The sequence below is a fragment of the Pinus tabuliformis genome, chromosome 2_2 (genome assembly GCF_031772625.1).
Source record: "Pinus tabuliformis cultivar Carrire ecotype Pingquan chromosome 2_2, CPIR1, whole genome shotgun sequence".
Classification (NCBI taxonomy): domain Eukaryota; kingdom Viridiplantae; phylum Streptophyta; class Pinopsida; order Pinales; family Pinaceae; genus Pinus; species Pinus tabuliformis.
In genome coordinates, this window is record NC_142300.1 from 989,228,542 (window position 1) to 989,249,465 (window position 20,924).

At 39.0% G+C, this 20,924-nt stretch overlaps 1 pseudogene; it reads left to right on the plus strand.

The window, feature by feature from the left end:
* The first annotated feature begins 283 nt into the window (after positions 1-283).
* Positions 284-583, plus strand: LOC149196638 (putative calcium-binding protein CML25 pseudogene; annotated as a pseudogene).
* The last annotated feature ends 20,341 nt before the right edge of the window (positions 584-20,924 follow it).

The following is a 20,924-nucleotide window of genomic DNA, read 5'->3' on the forward strand; positions in this document are numbered from 1 at the left end:
TGGTTGTGTGCAACGCTTTATCAGATATTCAGGCTAAGTCAAAACCATCAACTACCTCAGGATCAGTGTCAAACAGATACTGGTAGCACCGGAAGCGCGGCACTATTCCAAAATGATCATATCTGAGACTTTTTTACCTTCAAGGTGCATGGACCTACAAGTTGGGCCCGCTTTCTAAATCCTCTGGGACTTGAAAATCCTATCTAGCAACGTTAGTGGGATTCAATCTCTAGTTATCTGTGTAAAAGTTTCTAGATTCTTCAGCCTTTCTTTTCCTCTATACATGGCATTTTGTCTTGTAATAGTTGAAAATGATAATGAGAATTCGGACGCGGATGGGGATGACTTCATTAGCCTGGAGGAGTTCATCGATCTGAATACCAAAGGGAATGACAGGGGAACCTACTTGGAAGATATGAAAAACACCTTCCAGGTTTTCGACCTCGACCGTAACGGCTCCATTTCTACATACGAGCTCTACCAGGTCCTCAAGGGCATGGGCGATGGCAACACCCGGGAGGATTGCAATAACATGATTACCGGTGTCAACAGGAATAGAGATGGGCTCATTAATTTTGAATAATTCAAGACCATGATGACATCATCATCGTCGGCTTCTTCTTCTAAATGATCTGTTATTTTCTTCTATAATAGAGTTTCCTCAAACTACGGCGGCCTTGTGGGGGTTGTAAGTCTTCTGCAATTTGTTCCACAACTTTGTTATATTTTGCGAAAGCATAATCCCCTGTTGGACAAACACCATTTACAAATTTAACCCAATGGTAAAGTTCCAAGTTATCTTTCCGAACTGATGATGTAAAAGGAAACCATTCCAAATCGTCCGTGAGTGCATACACCTTGCGTGAGATGCCATCGGGCTTCTTTGGAATGTCTTTGGAAAGTTTGGGTCATTTCTCTTGAGTAGCACCATGAACAAGTGGGCCTTTAAGAAGCCCTAATATGTCCTTTGTGTCTGCCATGGATGATACAAATTTTCATACCCCCTACTGATGATCCTCATACTTCTCACGAGATGTTTTGAAATACTTTTGCAGAGTTTTGTTGTTTTCTGATGTTTTGAAGGGTGTTTTAATCTGACGATTTACATACATATGAAAGAAGAAGAGACTTTCGGGGAGAGTTGCAGTGTTTCGCTTTGGCGTTGGCCTAGGTTTTCATGGCACAGGAGGGCTTTCAAGAAATTTTGGGTATCTTATGCTCCTCAGACTTGGGCATTTTGTAGGAGATATCAGTTCTGGAAGGAGAAAAAGGATTAGTGCATCAGGTGCATTAATTTTTTATTTTGGAGAGATACGAAATTTTTTTAAATTTGGAGTGATAAGTGAGGTTCTTTTAAAGGAAGCTCATTGTTGTGTTTTGAAGAAATTTTTTAGCATAGTGTACTTTAATTTTTGAAGACAAGTTGCTTCAAGCATTTGTAAGCTTGGCATTCCCATTGTTTGAAGAATTTCATTCACGATGTTGTGAAGGTGAAGGTTGATGTAATTCACTATTTAATAAAAACATATCTTTTTGTGGTGATCGTGTCCTAGATCCGCCTAAAATTGAATAACGGGATCATAGGTACACCCTGTGTCGTGTCGTGAATGTGCTTGCATGATTTGAGTCGAGTTTGTAAAACGCTCTTTTTCTTATGCTTCAACAAAACAACTACATGCACATAAGAAAAGTTTACATATATAAGTCATCGATCAAGCTCCTGAAATCAAAGCTCCCATAATCAATTAAGTACACAAGCACAAAGCGTCACATCATCAACTTGATAAGACAATCTTTCAAGCAAGTACATTTCACATTATGTAATCAAAGAAATCAAGTTAAGGACGCTACAAAATCAAGCATTTTAAGTCAAGACATTTCTGCATCAACATCCAATCAAGCTATAATCTCCATCAACAATTTTTGCAACCATTCAACAACAATTTTTTGGCAATTGCACTTGTGCCATTTTTTAATAAAATACCAAACTGTAACTTGCAAATCATAATTTGTACGTTAGCTTGTCATCAAAGAAAAATTGAGGTGAATTGTAAGGGTGCATTCTCAGTTAAAACTGACACCCACGCTTTGAATTGATAGGGAATCAATTAAACCAAGTGAATCGATTGTTTTTTAACTCAGTCATTCAAATCATTGTAAGCATTTCTCTTGGGTGCATTTTCGATAGTATTTGACACCCTTCTTTTGATCAATCAAGAGTGTGAAGCAAGTGCAAATGCTACAAGCATCAAGCGAGCATGAAAGCACGCAAGTGTTTAAAAGCATCAGCAATCAACCACCAGTACAAGCGAGCATATCATTTCAGTGATCGACTCAAGTGAGCAATTTTTTCAAGCACGACTTCTACACTAAGCGAGCCTGACTTCAAAGTAAGCAAGACAACATGGCGACACACATTCAGCTGTCCAAAATTCTTCATAATTTAATGTTATCATCAGCCGATGACATCTTGCACATCAGCAAAACTTCTCTTACTGACATTCAAGTGCATCTTCAACATGCACATGAAACGATTGAGTTCCTTCAACTAGAATCGCAACTACAAAGAATTGAGTTGCAAGAGAAGCGTGTTGCTTCCAAGTCTTTTCCAGATACAGTTGATCATTCAAACTCATTCATCCAACCAGCTTCATGCATTGAAGTTGTTCCAGTGCAACTTTCTTCCAAACCCATCATCAAGCCATGGGAAGAAATCCAAATTAATCGAAATTGACGCGACTTAGGATATGTCGAAGATGACGACAACTTACATATCCCTGATTATTCAAAGCCCATTCAGTTCGTCAGTGCCGATTACTTGAACATATCACATCAACAAGTTCTCCGCAAGTTGCAGCCAGACATCAATGCCCACAAACTGAAAGTGCAGACTAACAGAAATGCATGCAAACTCAAGTTGCAAACAAACCAAAATGTTATCATTGTCAAAGAACCAGTCATCTGGAAGATCAGTGTTTTGATCTCCATCCTTGTAACCATTGTGGCAAGTCCAATCATACATCAGAGAAATGCTACAACCAATGACAGTCAGCAAGATTGAAGATAAATTATTCATGGATTGATCCCTAGGAATGGTCATCCACAGCCAGAATATTGTACAAGTTTTACAATCAGATTCACTCACACATATTGCAACCAACAGTCAAATGAATATGGTACTCTCATGCAGTTGAACGGGGGAGTACACCAGTGAAACACTCCTACACCTACAGGGGGGGAGTTCAGATATAATTTGGAGAAGATTGCCTCTCCTTTCAGCTGACAAAGGGAGGAAAATGTCAATGAAATTATCAAGTGGCTATCAGACTGAAAGTCTCGACAACATCAGCGAAGCAACCAGTGGGTATCTTCATCGGCCAGTGGGCGATCATCATCAGCAAATACGCCAGTGGGCGTTCATCAAATTGTGTCAGTGGACACTGGATGCTGATTTCAAGAAAAGGACAGTTGGATCCTTTTCTTTTTTTCTTTTTTCTTTTTTCTTTTTTCTTTTTTCTTTTTTCTTTTTTCTTTTTTCTTTTTTCTTTTTCTTTTTCCTTTTTCCTTTTTCCTTTTTCCTTTTTCCTTTTTCCTTTTTCCTTTTTCCTTTTTCCTTTTTCCTTTTTCCTTTTTCCTTTTTCCTTTTTCCTTTTTCCTTTTTCCTTTTTCCTTTTTTCTTTTTTTCTTTTTTTTCTTTTTTCAGGCAAGTGATTTTTGACGATCGACTTGAGCAATTGGAAGATGGTTCCTTGTTCGTTTTGGATTTATCATTGGGGTGGAATGTTAGCCTCACTCTCTTAATAATCAATTAATAAATCCAAATATTAAATGAAATTAATAAAATCATGAGAACTCCTCAAACTAAGGAGTCTAGTTTTGGATGAGAGATTCTCTCCAACTAGCTCTCCTAAATTAGTGTGTAAGTTGAGAAAATGTCTCAACCAAGTGAGTCTAATATAGACGCACTATCTTAAGACCACTTTCTCATGTATTTAAATGTATTATTAAATTATTTGAATAAGAGAGAATTACATGAGTATGAGAGACCACAAGATGGCTCTCTGCCTTTTCCGTCAGTTTGTCTTTTGTGTGTTGCTAGTTTGATTATTGTGTGTTAATTTGTTGTGCATATGATTTTATAGCTGTGTTATTTTCCTTCAAACACTATTGCTCCCTTCAATTGATCGAACAAGTCATCAATCCTCAGTAAAGGGTACCTATTCTTAATGTGTCACTTTGTTCAACTGCCTGTATTCAATGCATAATCTGAGGGTTTTATCTTTCTTCTTTATGAACAACACTAGTGCGCCCAAAGGTGATACACTTGGCCTAATGTATCCCTTGTCCAACATTTCCTTCAAATGTAGCTTTAATTCAACTAACTCAGTTGTGCTCATCCTGTAAGGTGCTTTTGATGCTGGATATGTCCCTGGCACTAAATCAATAAAAAAAGTATACCTCCCTATGAGGTGGCAACTCTGAAATATCCTCAGGAAATACATCCTGAAACTGCTGCAAAACTGGGTACCTTCTCAACACATTGGCATCCTCAACCTCCTTACCCTTATCACTATAAATGTGCACTACAAATAACATACACCCTTTCTTGCGACTACGCTTTGCTTGCATAGTTATCACCATCCTAAATGATGTGGCTTTCTTCTTACCTTGCAAGACTCTTGGTTCCCCATTGTCGTCAACACATTCAATGGCTTTGTCATAATAGCCTACTTGGGTTCTGTGAAGATACAACCAATCCATGCCCAACAACATACTATATGATCCCAATGGTAATACATTCAAATGTGTTGTGGTAGGCATACCATTTAAATCAAATGCACAAGCTCTTACCCAATAATGAACTCGTTTCTTTGTACTTGTGGCCAACTGCACTTACCAAGACTCTACATGCAATTGCTTACTCAAACCACACTTATCCACCAAATCAAGACTAACATAGCTACAATTAGAACCAGGGTTAATCAAAATAGAAATAACTTGATCACAAATCTTACCATCCATCTCAAATATATATGCATGGTGTTCTACCTACCTGTTTTCCACTATTTCATAGATACAAGGAATACTCTGCCCTGCATCTACAACAGTTTGCGCCTCTTATGCACTATATATATTAGGCCTACCACCTTGATGTTGCGGACAATCTCTCCTAAGGTGCTCCTCTCCACATGTCCAACACTCCAACCGACCAGTGCCCTCACCTCTATGTTGCTGTTGTGACCCATGTCCCTATCTAGCTGCATTGAACTTCTTTTGTGGTGCCATATTTTCTTTCCCATCTACATTCTGAGGCCTTGTTCTCTTAGGCTTCCATTTACCTTTACCTTTGTCCTTCCCTTTCCATCCTTGCTGAGATTCATTCTTATGCTTTGACTGTTCATAACAATGCTTCAATTTCCCAATGACTTCCTCAAGTGACCAAGGCTCATCATACTCAATCTGATCTCTAAATGCTAGTGGAAAACTACAGACAAATATTTGAACTTTAGCCTTCTCGTCTGTAAGATACAGTACATACCTCAATAGCTCCAAAATCTTGGTCATGTACTCTTAATTTGTCATTGACCCCATATTTAGCTCATATAATTCTTTGGCCTTGTTGTCATAGCACCTCTCTGATAAGTAATTCTTCCTGAAGAGCCTCTTGAACTCCCGCCAACTCAAGTCATCTATCCTAGTGTCTCTCACCTGCTTAACACCTTCCCACCAAATGTCTACTTTACCTTTGAAGTTGAAGATAGTGATTCTGGCCTTCATGTTATCTGTGTACTCATGCAACTCAAAGAATTTGTTCATCCCAGGTATCCAAGCCTCTGCATCTTCTAGCTTCTTCACATCTCCATCAAAAATAGGTGGCTTTGGTTTCTTAAACTTGTCTCGCGAGTTTCCCCTATCATTCCTCTTATAGGGATGATAACGATGACTATCATTATGTCTGTCAAACCAGAACTAGAATAATACTTTTACTCATCGTCCCTCCTATCCAGAGTGTCCAACAACCTGCATATCTCACCATATCAGATCTATCTGACCTGTGTCTACCGGGAGACCTATTGCCATATGCTCCATTGGTTTTGTCCTCATGTCCATGGTTGATCCGAAGTGGCCCTTGTAATTGCAATTTTGACAAACTCTAAAGAAGTATAGAATTAACCTTTGCTTGCTTCTCTTGTGCCTATATGATCCCATCATTATCTGCCTTACAACTCTTTATTTCTTCCTTTAAGCTTCTCAGTGTAACTTCCAAATTGGAAGAGTTCCCAACACCATACTAGTCTTTAGATTCATGGGGAGAGTCTTTGTAGTCAACCATCTTGCTAGCTATTTGATATTTCTTTCCTGCAATGCATAATATGTCTAATAAACCAAATCACAATAAATAAACATACCCTAGTATAATTTGGGGAAGTTACCTCATCTGTAAGATCAACAAATCGGTGTGATACATGTATAACATAAACATAACATCATATAGACATGCACAACAAATGCATCAACACATAAACATAATTCTAGGTAGGGTCCAGTCATCAATGCAAGGTCATATCAACCATGCATGCTATGACCTCATGCATGAAAACAACCATTACTCCATTATACCCATTGCCACATGCAACTATCAACATGCATAAGCAATGTCTAATCAACTACACATACGTATAAATTCATGTATTTGAGCATAAGAAATCAAAACTTGCAACCAAACTTACAAGATTGATACTTGTAATCAAACATACAAGAATGCAAACTAACATACAAGGATGTAATCAAGCGATATATAACAAAATGTAAGTGACATATAACAATATGTGATCAGTCATATAGTCATGATGATGCATTCCACAAAATGAATCATCAAGTTCCTTATGACAACCTTACTACAACCATGTTCAACATTATGCAATGCAACAAGCACATGGAATGCAAGTGTGAGAGACACACATGCAACTGACATGCATGCATGACCAACACATAGCCCATCCATTCCAAGGGGTGAACCATGCTCTTATACCACTCTATAACACCCTCCTTACACATTTACCCAAGTAACTAGCCAACCAGGATAAACATGCGAAGAGAGGCTACTATGATTGGATGCAACCTCCTATGTCACCTTAAGGAAGTGGAATCGACGGAAACATAACACACAGACAGTCAACATCAGCTTCAGGACCCTCAGGAACTAATCCAACACTTCATACAACTTGCCCTTAGGTCCTACTGAAGTTTTGACCATCTTAAGCCATAGTCGCTCTCATGCTATAGGCATGACAGCGTCCAAAAACCCAGATTCGCTCTCAAAGGCTTGCCTGCCAACGTCCGGAGCCTCATTTTTCTAGTTTTGTGCCAGCATCCCTGGGATTTGAGCCACTTTTTTAGGCCCAGAGCCAAGGTCACTAGCCAAAATGGAATGATAACTTAGGAGTAGTAAAAGAATAGGGAAAGAATTGTTGGCATTATGGCACTGGTTTGGAGCTATGGCACAGGTGTTGTCCTTGATGGAAACTCACTCTGGTGACAGATCTCAGTTCAGGCTTTCAAAATTAAGGAAAATATATATACGCAGGTTCACCTAGATGAAGACGCGTATACACACGGGTTATACGTTACAAAAGCACGTATGCGTATACACGCACTTTCACGCAAGGAAAAGCGCGTACATGTTGGAGAACTTACTTTTGGTCTGTGGTATTTAGTCCTTGGTAATTGAACCTATGGTTTTGGGCCATGGTATCTCGTCAGAAGTGTTGATCCCAAGATTGGGTCCATGGTATTGTTTTATTATGGTTTTGGACCGTGGTGTAGTGAAAGGCCTAAGACTATAAAAGAGGAAGGAGATCATTTGGCAAAGAATCATCTGAATTAATTGAATATCTGATAAAGTGCTAGATCTGAAATATTGGTGATTTGGGTTATGGTGTAGATCTGGATCCGAATGAAGGAGGAACGTTAGCGCAAAGAGAAGGATAAGTTCTATTGATGGGTCATAATCTTAAGGCTTGAATAATAGTATCTTTGTATGATTTTGATATGTTATATGTGGCGCATGCTTGATCTATAAATCTGGTAATCTGGGTTAATTAATGTCTGAATATTTGAAAGAGTGAATTATCCTTTATAGATCTGTACGTAGGTTCAGTGAAGCGAAGTTGTGTATACACGCTGGTTCAGTAAATAAAAACAACGTATACGCAGGTTGGTCCAAACACAGAAGTGTATGCACGCAGGTTTCAGGTTATTGAAGTAGCGTACATCTCTTGAGTTGTGTTCTAGCTACTTCTGTTTATTGCTGCAGTGTTCTGGGTTCAGGATTTGGTGTGTGGATATTGTTACTGTGTTCTGGGTACAGTTATCTGAGAAGTGTCTACTTGATTCAGTTCTAATTGGTGAAAAGGAGATTGTTTGATGCAGAAAAATTCTTGATGATTGGTTGATGTTCATGGATCCAGTCTGAAAATTTATGAAACGTGGTCCCTGAAGAAAGAGAAGGTTGTAGCCTTCTGTAGGCCAGCACCTACGTACTAGTATCTTGGTTAGTGAAAGAGCTAAGGGGGTTGTAGCTCCCTTCCAGGAGAAGCTGGAGAACGAGAGAGGGGTGTAGCTCTCTATAGGTTGCAGCCTGCGTACTGGTAAAGAACTACACCAGTACAGAATCATTGTAAAAAGAAGTTTCTAATTAAAGAAGATAGAGACGAATTGAAGCAGGTGGTTTTCACCCACATTAGGTTTCCACCTTATATATTGTGTTCTTGTGTGTGATTGTCTTATGCTCTGTTTCACTGTTTCTGGTTACTGCTTATTTGATTCTGATACACAGATTAATATCTATAAGATAAATTAAATTATAAGTTTGCATGGTATACGCGGGTTTCCTTATACGTAGTTGCATATATACGCGGTTTTCACTAACTGAATTAGCGTATATGATATGGGTTTGAAAAGGAAATAATTGACTTGATAATACTGATTCAACCCCCCCCCCCCCCCTCAGTATTATTTCCAACAATTGGTATCAAAGCAGGTCCTTCTGAAGAAGCTTGAAGATCCATCATCATGAGAAACTACGAGAGAGAAGCATCTATCAGGCCACCAATTTTTGATGGGACCAACTTCGTCTATTGGAAGGTAAGATTCACATCCTATCTTCAATCTCTTGGTACAGAAGTCTGGAATATCATAGATACAGGGTACGCTTTTCCATCCACAACTCCTACAGATTCGGCTGGTAAGAAGCAATATGAAACAAATGCAAAGGTTGTCAATACTCTATTAGGATGTCTATCTCAATCAGAATTCGTCAAGGTTATGCAGTATAAATCCGCAAAAGAAATATGGGACAAGATTGTTCTGAGCTATGAAGGAGATGAACAGGTAAAACGAGCAAAACTTCAAACCCTCAGAATTCAGTATGAAAATCTCAGAATGCACAATGATGAAAGTGTGGCTAACTATTTCCTTCGTATAGATGAGATTGTTAATTGTATGAAAAAATTGGGTGAAGAAATAAAAGAGGTTGTTGTGGTTGAAAAGGTTCTAAGATATATGTCCTCTAAGTTTGAATCTAAAGTTTCTACAATAGAAGAAAAGGAGAATCTACGAAACCTTACCATGTCACAGTTGCACGAAATTCTAACTGCTTACGAAATGAGGAAAGGAGGACCATCAGACAGGAGAGAAGCTACTTTCAAGGCTTCAGGCAAAGGAGATTACTATGAGTCAGAACATATGTCAGAGGAAGAGGAAGAATCAAATTTTGTCAAGAACCTTCAACGGGGTGCTGGAAGATTCAGAGGTAAGTTACCTTCCAAATGCTTTGCTTGTGGAAGAGTCGGTCACTATGTTGCCAAATGTCCTCATAAAGATAAGCTTGACAAGGGTAAGGAACGTGTTAGATGGAACAAGAAACAGAATGTAAATAAGAAAAGTTATTACACTCATGAAGATAGTGATGGACTTTCAAATAGTGACGAAGATGAACAAGGTAATAAATATAGACTTTTAATGGCTTTTGAAGATGATGATTTCATGGATGCTATAGATGACGAAGGTCTTTGTGAAGAGATTTCTAAACTCAAAATTTGTTTAGAAGAGAAAAATATGATTATTGATACTCTGTAATTCCAACTGGCTGAAAGGGAAAAACATCATGAAAAGTTAGAATGTGAAGTTGTGGGACTTAGAAAAGAGATTGAGAAATCTAAAGCTCTTAATCTTAGATTTGTTAAAGGATCTGAAACATTAGATGAGATTATAAAAGTGCAGCGTTCTCCACTAATCAAGACAGGTCTGGGATATAATGAAGAATCAACTCAAGCGCAGGAACCATCTACCTCCAAAATTTATCTTGATGCAGCAAGGAAAAATGAACAAAGGCCAAATGGAAATCACTAGGTAAATCAGGGACAATTCACCTCAAGAATGAACAAAGACTATCAGATAAATCAGGGGCAATCTACTTTTAGAATGAACAGAAGATATAACCAGCCACAGGTAAAACCTTCTCAATCTGCCTCAAGAATGGATGTCAATAGGAACTACAATCATTTGGCTGGTAGATTTGATAATCACAGGAGTTTCTTCAATGGCCAATGTTTTTCTTGTCATAACTTTGGTCATAAAGCAGCTCAATGTGTTGCCTATAAGACAATCATGACTAGAGAAGCTCATAAACAGAGGAGTATGACTTGGATCATGAAAAGGACCTACAATAACTTCTCTGCTCTTGAAATGAAATAGAATTTTCTATTTGTAATAATTTCGGTCATGAAGAGTTTGAATGCAGGAGCAGGGTTCGGCAGACAACTCAGAAGGAGCAAGCCTCAAGTGCCAAATCATGGAGAATAAAAGAACCACAACCAAAAAGATGTGGTATAGCCTTATATGCGGAAGGGCGGGAAAATTAATGGTACATCGACAGTGGATGTTCGAAACATATGACAGGTGATAAAGAAAAACTTTAGTCATATAGTGCCTTAGAGAAAGAGAAGAAGGTCTCTTTTGGAAATGACACCCCTACTCTCATAAAAGGTAAAGGCTGTTCAGTTGAAAGAAAGGGTCAAAGTTGGAAATGTCATGTATGTTGATGGCTTAAAGCATAATCTATTAAGTGTCAGTCAGATGTGTGATCAAGGAACTGAGGTAATATTTTGATCAAATGGATGTAGTGTTCGTGATCTTGATACAGGAAAAACAGTGATCAAAGGCATAAGAACTCCAAATAATTTATACATATTCAAAGAAGGACAACATCGATGCTATCTAAGCAAGAATGATGAACACTGGCTATGGCACAGAAGATTGGGGTATCTTAGCTTCTCACAGATAAGGAAAGCATGCAAATACCAGGCAGTTCGTGGTCTTCTAGACATCAGAATTCCAGACAATACAATATGCAAATTGTGTCAGTTTGGTAAGCAAACTAGAACTAACTTCCCTGAGAAGGAAGGATCAGCTAGCAGGCCACTTGAACTTGTCCATACTGATGTATGTGGTCCATCTAGGAAAAGGTCACCCCGAGGAGAAGAATACTTTATATTATTCATTGATGATTTTTCCAGAATGTGTTGGATAGGACTTATGAAGCACAAAGACGAAGCCTTTGAAAAATTCAAATCATTCAAAGCCTTGGTGGAGAACGAATCAGATCACAGAATCAAATGCCTCAGGTCTGATCAAGGAGGAGAATTTACCTTGAATGAATTTTTCGATTTTTGTGAAGAACATGGAATAAGAAGGGAATTCTCTATAGCTAGGACTCCTCAGCAAAATGTAGTGGAAAGGATGAACAGAACAGTTCAACAAATGGCTCGTGCTATGCTTGATGAGTCTGGAACTCCCGCAACCTTCTGGGGTGAAGCTGCATTTGTTGCTGTTGTTATTCTCAACAAAAAAAATGTCCGGGTGAACAGCACTCAAACTCCTCATGAGCTCTGGTATGGTGAGACTCCTTCGGTAAAATATTTCAAAATTTTTGGAAGAAAATGCTATATCAAAAATACTGATGAAAATCTTGGCAAGTTTGAACCTAGAGCAGATGAAGGCATTCTCCTTGGTTACTCTCCCCACAGCAAAGCTTACAAGTGTTACAATAAAAGGCTTGGAAAAATTGTTGAAAGTATTGATGTAGTAATTGATGAAGAAGAAAACACTCCTAGGCAGGTAAGATCTGAAGATTTCGAAGATGATGAGGACTATCCTTCAACATCAAATCAGATTTATGATGAAGAAGAAGTTCAAGAGGAACCAGAAGAACAGATAAGGATAGAAGATAAGACTCCATCCAGGTACGTTCAGAAGAATCATCCAGAATCTCAAATTTTGGGGCAGAAAGAGGCAGGTATACAAACAAGAAGAACAATTGCAGAAGCCTCAAGCTATTTGGCATTGCTCTCCTCCACTGAACCACAAAATGTAAAAGAGGCATGCAAAGACGAATGTTGGGTCAAGGCAATGGATGAAGAACTTGAGCAGATTGAAAAGAATAACACTTGGGAGTTGGTTCCTATACCAAAAGATAAGAATGTCATAGGGACAAAATGGATATTCAAAAACAAGTTGAATGAAAATGGGGAAGTTATCAGAAACAAGGCTAGACTTGTTTGTAAAGGGTATGCTCAACAAGAAGGAATAGACTTTGAAGAAACTTTTTCTCCCGTTGCTAGACTTGAGGCCATCCGAATGTTCCTTGCTCTCTCAAGCTTTCAGAAATTCAAAGTATTTCAAATGGGCGTGAAATCAGCTTTTCTGAATGGAGACTTAGAAGAAGAAGTGTATATTGAACAATGGAAATGATCCAAAACTTGTATGCAGACTTAAAAAGGCTCTCTATGGTCTTAAACAAGCTCCAAGGGCTTGGTATTATCATCTGGACAAATATCTTCATCAACAAGGTTTCTCAAAAGGATCAGCAGATAGCAATCTTTATATAAAAATTGAAAATAACAAATTGCTAATACTTGTTGTGTATGTTGATGATATCATCTTTGGTAGCAATGAAGAAGCTATGAGTCAAAACTTTGCCTTGGTAATGCAGAAAGAATTCGAAATGTCCTTGCTTGGAGAACTGACATATTTTCTTGGATTACAAATTCAACAAAATGAAGGCGGTATCTTTATATCTCAAACCAAGTACCTCAAGTAGATTTTGAAGAAGTATGGCATGGAAGATTCGAAACCAGTATGTACCCCTATGATTACAGGATGCAACCTCAGTGAAAATGATGAATCAGCAGCAGTGCATCAACCAACTTATAGATCCATGATTGGAAGTCTACTCTATTTAACAGGTACCCGACCAGACATCATGCATGCAGTAGGAATGGTTGGAAGATTTCAGGAAAATCCTAAGGAAACTCATCTTCAGGCAGTAAAGAGAATTTTCAAGTATCTTCAAGGAACTCAAAACTATGGCCTATGGCATCCTAAAGATACAAATCTCACTCTTCATGCTTATATAGATGTAGATTGGGCTGGAAGCGTGGATGACCGGAAAAGCACTAGTGGTAGTGCATTCTTTATGGGTTCCAGATTAGTATCTTGGTTCAGCAAGAAACAGAGTTCAATTGCTTTATCCACAGCTGAAGCAGAATATGTGGCTGCCGCATCTTGTTGCAAACAACTCCTTTGGATGATGCAAACTTTGCAGGATTTTCAAATCACATGTACTCCACCTATCTCCATCTTACGTGATAATACAAGTGCTATCAATATCTCAAAGAACCCTATCATGCATTCAAAGACTAAGCACATACCGATCAAGTATCATTTTCTCCGGGAACAAGTGTTGGAACAAAAGGTCAAATTGGAGTATGTTCCCTCTAAGGAACAAGTTGTTGATATTCTCACCAAACCACTGCCCAGGGAAACTTTTGAATACCTTAGACAGAAGCTGGGAGTAGTTGATGCATCATCTTGCCTGAGGAGGATCCGTGTACATACGTCGGTTTATGCAGAGACAGTCGCGTATATGGCAGTTTGAAAGAAATCAGTGGGGACAAACTCTGGTTGAAGAAAGTCTGATATGGGTCTGACAGAGACCATCTGGCACAGGTTCAGGGGGAGCAGATAAACTTCTAATAATGCATTGTTGGCATTACATTAGAATCTCTTGGCTCAGGTTCACAGCTGTTGATCTCTTGTGGAACAAATGCAGAGGGAGAACAGAAGGAAAACATGGTTGTTGATCTGAATAGTGATTGACAAATGCTGCTGATATCAGTTATTGGTGACTTTCATAAGTCTTGCTCTAAATATTTCGTCTCTATGTCATGTATCTCTTTTATGGTGTCAAGGTCATGTAACGGCCTATTTTGGTTTCCCCACTATGCCTGGGATGAATGATGTAATGTATTTGGTTGTCATATGTAAATTTCTGATGTATCCCCACTTGGTTGGGTGGATGATCCCCACTTGGTTGGGTGATGAATGTATGTATAGTCTTTTGGTGATAGGAAGGTCTTTTATGATGTATGAGTCATGGTTCTTCTTGAAGAACATCTTTTTGCAGATCTTGCCTACAGTCAGGGGGAGCATGGTTAGCACAGCAAAGCAGAGATTTCAGCATGTACTCAGGGGGAGCACAACCCTTTGCCCTTGATGACAAAGGGGGAGAATGAATTTGAGGATCTTGGGGTTGCCATCAAGTCCAAAGGGGGAGATTTTTGGCATTATGGCACTAGTTTGGAGCTATGGCACAGGTGTTGTCCTTGATGGCAACTCACTCTGGTGACAGATCTCAGTTCAGGCTTTCAGAATGAAGGAAAAGATATATACACAGGTTCACCTAGACGAAGACGTGTATACACGTGGGTTATACGTTACAAAAGCGCGTATGCGTATACATGCACTTTCACGCAAGGAAAAGCGCGTATGCGTATACACGCACTTTCACGCAAGGAAAAGCGCGTACATGTTGGAGAACTTACTTTTGGTCCGTGGTATTTAGTCCTTGGTAATTGAACCTATGGTTTTGGGCCATGGTATCTCGTCAGAAGTGTTGATCCCAAGTATTGGGTCCATGGTATTGTTTTATTATGGTTTTGGACCGTGGTATAGTGAAAGGCCTAAGACTATAAAAGAGGAAGGAGATCATTTGGCAAAGAATCATCTGAATTAATTGAATATCTGATAAAGTGCTAGATCTGAAATATTGGTGATTGGGGTTATGGTGCAAATCTGGATCTGAATGAAGGAGGAACCTTAGCGCAAAGAGAAGGATAAGTTCTATTGATGGGTCATAATATTAAGGCTTGAATAATAGTATCTTTGTATGATTTTGATCTGTTATATGTGGCGCATGCTTGATCTATAAATCTGGTAATCTGGGTTAATTAATGTCTGAATATTTGAAAGAGTGAATTATCCTTTATAGATCTATACGTAGGTTCAGTGAAGCGAAGGCGCATATACACGTTGGTTCAGTAAATAAAAACATCGTATACGCGGGTTGGTCCAAACACAGAAGCGTATGCACGCAGGTTTCAGGTTATTGAAGTAGCGTACATCTCTTGAGTTGTGTTCTAGCTGCTTCTGTTTATTGCTGTAGTGTTATGGGTTCAAGATTTGGTGTGTGGATATTGTTACTGTGTTCTGGGTACAGCTATCAAAGAAGTGTCTACTTGATTCAGTTCTAATTGGTGAAAAGGAGATTGTTTGATGCAGAAAAATTCTTGATGATTGGTTGATGTTCATGGATCCAGTCTGAAAATTTATGAAACGTGGTTCCTGAAGAAATAGAAGGTTGTAGCCTTTGTAGGCTAGCACCTACATACTAGTATCTTGGCTAGTGCAAGAGATAAGGGGGTTGTAGCTCCCTTCCAGGAGAAGCTGGAGAACGAGAGAGGGTTATAGCTCTCTGCAAGTTGCAGCCTATGTACTGGTAAAGGACTGCACCAGTACAGAATCATTGTAAAAAGAATTTTCTAATTAAAGAAGATAGAGACGAATTGCAACAGGTGTTTTTCACCCACATTGGGTTTCCACCTTATATCTTGTGTTCTTGTGTGTGATTGTCTTCTGCTCTATTTCACTGTTTCTAGTTACTGCTTATCTGATTTTGATACACAGATTAATATCTGTAAGATAAATTAAATTATAATTTTGCATGGTATACACGGGTTTCCTTATACGTAGTCGCGTATATACGCAGTTTTCACTAATTGAAGTAGCGTATATGCTCTGGGTTTGAAAAGGAAATAATTGACTTGATAATACTGATTCAGCCCCCCCAGTATTATTTCCAACAAGAATGATGTAAAAGCAATAAGTTAAATGATACGGATTTAAACAGGAACACAACAAATTACAGATATAACCATACATATAGAGATGCAACATAAATAATACTTCATTTCATTACTCTAAAATATTGAACTATGCTTACAAACAGAAATGGAAATAAACTAGCTAGGGCGATGGTAGCTTCTCTCTTAGAAGAGATGTGGCGGCTACATGCCTCTGAACTGTGTTACACTGAGGCTCAAAGGCCTCTTTCTTGTTTAGAAACAATGGAAAACCCTAAACATCCAAAAACCTAACCCTAGAAGATGAAACGTCAAACTGTGGGCCCCATTTGGGTAAATTGGTACATCAACTTCTCGGGGTCATAACTTTGGCATACGATCTTCGTTTGACATGCACAATATCTCGTTAGAAATATCTATCCGAGAAATACAACTTTGGGAAGAAAAATATCGGGCCATGGACCCATGTTTCTCCCATTTTTCCCAAAAAACGTCGTTTAGGGCCTCAAAACGACTCCGAAAGCAGGGTCCGAAAAACTGCTAAAAATAGTAAATTGTTCTACAATTAAGGAAACTAAAAAGTTAAAAGAAACAACGGTGGGGGTCAAAGTGGACTTGGTGGGTGGCCACCAATATCCACCTGGATCATTCCTTCCCTACTTAGGAAGCAATGGTCCCCATTTGATATGGAATTTATCCAGGACAAAGAATTAAAGGTATTACAGACACATGTGCATGGATGCGCCTATGTTACTTTATGCAATGGGTCGATAGCAAAATACATAGACATTGAGGTAGTTAGAGAAAACATAACAGGAAAACATGTAATACAACAAGTATAATAAGGAGTTCACCCGATACTCCTGGGCTACGTCTCCTAGTCCAGCTCTCAGTGGTGGCCTATCTATTATGTTTTCAAAGCAGAGTTTCTTTACAATAGTGAGCTTAATTTGAGTCTCACTCAACATATATGAATCAGTAGGATTTGAGTACACAGACTCTCCTTACTGGTACTTGACCTCTACTAGTCACAGTAGTATGAGCCCAATCTGAAACTCATACATGACAGGCCTATGCCGAGGAGCTCGCTTGAACCTCTCAAGCTTTCTCTGGAGTGCATAGACTCTCTGACTCTCTTTGGCTCTGTCTAGCTCGATGTTGCCCTCAGGTCAGTGCGGCTTCTTCTCTCTATTCTCTACTCTTAGCTTTCTGTGTCTAACTAACTCCTCTCTGTGTGTGTCTATCCTCTGCTTCTGTCAGTTCATGGCTTTAAAGCCAGTCTGCTTTCTGTCGGTTTGTTTCCGCTTCCCGGCGTTCTGGTTTTCCTTCCTCTATCTGTTCGAACTCCCCTGTTCTGCGTCATCATCACTGTGTAATGCTTCACAAGGAGGTGGCCACCTATTCTGCAATGGGTGAGTGTGTCAAGTTCCTTGGACACATTTGAACGGCCATTATTTCTGTTTGCTCCAAGATGCCCGCGAAACACGAATCTTCTGCCAACTCATTGTCCACGTTGGACTTCAAATCCCATGTAATCTTGCTTTACAACCTTGTCAAATCTGGTCATTTATCAGGACGCGCCTCCATCGTTGATCCAGGCCCCCAGATCCTACGATCGTCGTTCATATCGGGCGGGTAAGTAGCATGATGTTTACCCGTCCGATGTGAGTGGTTTTCTCTCTCTTCCGTCAGACATTTGTCACTCAATGTGTGGCATCGGGCGGGACTCGGTCAAAACTGCTTACCGCCTTGAGGCCTTCTGATATCCTGCTGGTTTTGTGGAATCCATGGAACCAAATTTATTACTTTTCCGCATTTCATAGTCATTTCAGGTCCGGGCACTTCAAGGCTTTCCTTTACTGAGGGGGACGCCTTGCGATATGCGATTAGCGCTTTAGCGCTAATCGCGTATCAGAAACCACCCCCATTTCTTGAATTAGCCTCTGGTTTTGCCAATTTGCACCAGTGCGCGTTACCATGGGCCAATGGTCTGCACGCTCAACCGAGGGTCCTCGTTGCTCCACGCTAATCACAATTGCAACTATCACGAAGATTCCTTCTGATAGCTTGATCTTTCTAAGACTTGAATCTATTTGGCATAATTTGAACGAGTTTATGAAAACTTAGAGAGTGTTTAGGATCCAATTTGGATCACGACCTTCCTACTGAAAAATCTTTTGGACCACCAAAAGTTTATTTTTAAGCATCAATCAAGTGAGGGTACTGATTCCTTGCTTGCCCAATTTCTATCCATTTCGCACTGCTTGGCTTTGAACCTTTGAGTCCAATCCTGAGGTACTCAACATCCCCTCTGTGCGTAGTTCTCACCTTCTTGTCCATAACTATATCTTCCTACAATTCATTAAGATATTCAGGCAACAAATCATCAATAGAAGGCAATTGACTCTGCTCTTCGGGATCTTCAATTAATGAAGGTTCAAATAATCTCAAGTTGTCTGCATTAACAACTGAGTAGATGTGCATGTAAGCTGGTAAATCAAGGAAAAAAGCATTCTCACCAATTTTCTCAAGTATCTTGAAAGGTCCATACCTTATTGGCTTCAGCTTCTTACCTTCACCTTGAATTCGGTTTTTGCTGATATACAGCCAGACTTGATCACCAACTTGGAAACTATGCTCCATCTGATGCTTGTCATGCCTTGCCTTGTACTTGGCTTGGCTCTTTTCTAGTTGTTCCTGTACTGCCTGGTGAGTCTCTTGGATTTGTTTGATGAACTTGGTTGCCTTGTCCACATCATTGTGTCCATCAATCACTATGTATTTACCAAAGACAAAATCCAAGGGAGACCTTGGTGTGAAACCAAAACAGTTCTCAAAAGGAGATCTCTGTGTAGAAGAATGTTTGGCTCGGTTGTAATCATGTTGCACATAACATAAATGTTCATCCCAAAGCCTGGGATGCTTGCTACAATAGCCTCTGAGCAACTGGATCACTGTCCTGTTGACTACTTCTATTTGGCCATCTGTTTGCGGATGAAAAGTTGTGCTCTTCTTCAGTCTGGTGTCCATCAATTCCCACATACTTGACCAAAATTTCCCAACAAATCAGGTATCTCGATCAGATATAATGGAAGTGGGTAATCCAAAATGAACCCATACATGCTGAAAGAGAAACTTTGCAGTTTGTTCAGCTGTAATATGTTTCTTACAAGGTATTAAAATACACATTTTGTTGAACTTATCCACAACAACATATAAATAGTCATGACCTTTTCTAGATTTAGGCAGTCCCCCAACGAATTCCCTAGAAACACTTTCCCAAGGATGATAAGGAACTCGTAGTGGAATGTACAAGCCTAGTTCTCTGTTGTTGGGCTTGCTTTTAGCACACATGGTACACCCTCTTACATATCTAGAAACTGTCTCATTCATTTTTGGCCAATAACAAAATCTTTGCCGTTGTGCAACTGTTTAACTTACACCAAAGTAACCTGATATTAGAGAAGTGTGTGCTTCTCGTATTATCCTTACTCTTTCTGTTTGAGGAATGCATAACTTTCCCAAATGATACAAGAGTTGGTCCTTAACATGACAATCCAATTCTTCTACTTGTTAGCCATGACTTAAAGTTGCATATACATATTTAAAATCTATTTCTTGAGCATATTGTTCAATGTAGTTTTCATGCAATACTGAATTATGCTTAAGTATAGTGGATGCATTTATGATTGGTTTGGACAACATATCTGCAACTTTATTGTGTATGCCTTTTTTATATCTGATGACAAGATGAAACTGTTGTAGAAAACCCATCCACCTATAGTGTCTTGATTGCTGCAACTTAGTTTGTGAGTGCAAATATTGAAGTGGTTGATGGTCAGTATGTATAACTATCTCTTTTCCCATTAAATAATGTTTCCACTTTTTCACACTCTGTACTAATGCATATAATTCTTTATCATATGTGGGATAATTAACTACTGTAGAATTAAATGTCTCAGAATGATAACATATAGGTTTACCGTGCTGCATCAACACTGCTCCCATGGCATAGTCACTGGCATCTGTTTCAATCTCAAATGGTCTTTGAAGATCGGGCAGTGCTAGTATTGGTGCTGTACTATTCTTTTCTTTTAAGGTGTCGAAGGCTTTCTGTTGTTTGCCTCCCCACTAAAACACCTTGTTCAATCCTATTAAAGCATGTAAGGGAGCTGCAATTAAGGAAAAGTTAGAAATAAACTTTCTCCAATACTGTGCTACTCCTAAGAAGCTTCTAACTTCGGTAGCAAATTTGGGTTTAGGCCAGTTTACAATGACTGCAACCTTAGAGGGATCTATCTTCAATTCACCACCCCCTACAATATGACCCAAATAATTCAAAGATGTTTTGCCAAATTCACATTTTGAGAGCTTAACATAAAGATTTTCTTTTTTAAAAACATCTAGAGTCTGCTTAACATGCTTTAAATGTTCTTCCCATGTTTTACTGAATATAAGAATGTCATCCAAATATACAATGACAAAATCATCAAGAAAAGGTCTGAGTACATCATTCATTACTCTCATGAAAGTAGCAAGAGCATTAGTTAAGCCAAAATGCATAACCAACCACTCATACGATCCCTGCTTTGTTTTGAAAGCAATCTTCCATTCATCTTTCTCTGCAACTCTGACCTGATGATAGCCACTATGCAAGTCCAA